The sequence below is a fragment of the Macrobrachium nipponense genome, chromosome 1 (assembly GCF_015104395.2).
Source record: "Macrobrachium nipponense isolate FS-2020 chromosome 1, ASM1510439v2, whole genome shotgun sequence".
In the NCBI taxonomy this organism is placed as follows: domain Eukaryota; kingdom Metazoa; phylum Arthropoda; class Malacostraca; order Decapoda; family Palaemonidae; genus Macrobrachium; species Macrobrachium nipponense.
Genome location: NC_087200.1, coordinates 69063370 through 69065869, shown reverse-complemented (window position 1 = coordinate 69065869; position 2500 = coordinate 69063370).

The following is a 2500-nucleotide window of genomic DNA, read 5'->3' as shown; positions in this document are numbered from 1 at the left end:
ATATAGATAGATATAGATATCCATATACATCATATATATATATACATTTATTATATATCTTAGATATATATATATAGATTATATATATAGATATTATATATACTAGATATAAATTGATAATATATATAATAATATATAATATATATATATATATTATATCTATATATATATATATATATATATATAGATATAGATAGACTAATTTATATATATACTATATATGTATATATATATTATATAATATTATATATAGATATATATCCCATATCCTATATATATATATCTAATAAGATAGTATATAATATATCATATTATATATAATAATATATTATATATAATATATATATAATATATCTATATCTCTATCTAATATATCTATATCGATATATATAATATATATATATATATATATATAGTATATATATATATATATAGCATATATACGTAATAATATATATATTTATATATATATTTATATTATATATATATATATATCTATATTATATATATATATTCATTGTAGAGATACATAAGTAATTTATAATCAAGTTCACTTTCTTAATTCCAGATAAGAATTTGGGGATCACCAATTCACAAAGTATACCGCATAGTATGGTCATTATACATCAAATTATGTTTTGTGCAGAATTTCATATTATTCTTATTAACGTAATCGATATGAAATTCCTTGAGGGAAGAACTAGAAAATAAGTAATTTCCAGGACCCATTAATGAAGAAGACTAGCATTTTCATGGTGCAAAGTAATTACATTAAATTTGAGATTACAAAAGAAAATTAAACGCAACAAGGGTTAAGGAACTGTAGTAATTATAATGAATGATTTATGATTAATTTAATTCAGAGGCAATAGTTTATCCATTAAAAAATTGAAAAGTAAAAGCTTTATGGATTAATTGTTAAACTTTGCTTTTGCCTTCTCTCGCAAGTACAGATTTCATGCTTGTTACCAGGCTCTGAATCATTTCCATTAAATATCAGATTATAAGAATTCCTAATAGGCAGCAGAGGATTTGGAAACTCAATGAAAACATTAAATTAACAACATATATATTTCTAATAAGTACTGCTGTCTGTGTTCATCAAAACTTAGGATGACAAATTTTACCCTAATGATTTTGAAAAAAAAAAAAAAGATTGTGAGCAGCTCTCTGGATCATTTGTCATACACTAATGAAAACCCCACAATCCAAGACACAGTTACATATTAACTGGAACCTTGCATCCATATTTTCTGGAGCTCTTAATCCTGCTGGCCAACCTCTCCAACTCCCTCTGTTTACTGTCTTCAGCACTGAATACCACATAAAATTAAACTAACTTACTAAACTATAGCAAGGTGCTGTGATAAAAACCTGGCGTGAACATAAATGCTAAGATCCCTTATATTCATTTGCACCCTTTTTCTTCTGTACAAGTCTTCTCTTCCAGCTCTTTAATATTTTGTATAAGCTTCTAGCTCAAGTCACAATTTCCAGCTGCTCTTAAACAGGGACTGTAATCAGTAGTTATGACCTGATGAAGGTGAATTCTAGAGTATAAATGATCATGCCATTCGAGTCCTTATCTATTTTGATATTATAACAAGTTTCTTTCCCCTAACTGGTATATGTAGCTTCAGCATCGAAAGGCCAAACAGCTATCTCACTCTTTTTATTAATGATTTAACCATCTAAGTTATTCTTTCACAGGAAAATCCTTAAAAACATGACATGCTAGCACGAAAATGCGGCTGTACTGAAGTAGTCACTACAATAGAAGAACAGTAACTCTGGGGAAATCATATACCGACGACACAGGAAGAAGCAAAGGAAAGAGTTGGTGAGTAAAATGTTTTGTTTAATTTTTCAGACTTCCAAATAGTCCTCCAGGCTTCACTGATAAAAGATAAAAGGGAGATAAATATACTGCAGAAAGAGGACAGCTGATGAAATCATAGCCTCGTTAATGTATTTCTTTTTACAACGGAAAAATTCAACTAGAATAAACTGTATTTCGGCATGCAAGTTTGTTTCCCAGTTTTGTTTAGCCTTCAAAGAAATCCAATATCCTTGCATTCACCAGCTAACGTAGTACTATGGAGGACCTCTTTGTGTGCGATACATAAGACATCCAGTATCAGCAAGTTTTTTTCCGCTGACGAACCAACTTCTGTCAATTGAAAATCACCATAGTTTACACAACTTAGGGAAGCCTAACTTTTATCGTCTCCGGAGTCCTTTTGAAATCGCGTCATGTCGAATGAATAATTCAGGACCCTGGGTTAGTTGGCTAGGTCTTAGAATACGTGGTAATTCACGATACTTTTTTTATCAAGAGGATATTATTAATTTGTGGTATTATTATAATGACGATGATAATGATAACGATGATAGCGATGACGATTATTATCATTGTTTTTATTGATATTATTATTATTATATTTCTCTAATATTAATTAATATTGTGAACGTTATTGGCAAGAAGGCTTATTGGTCTAAG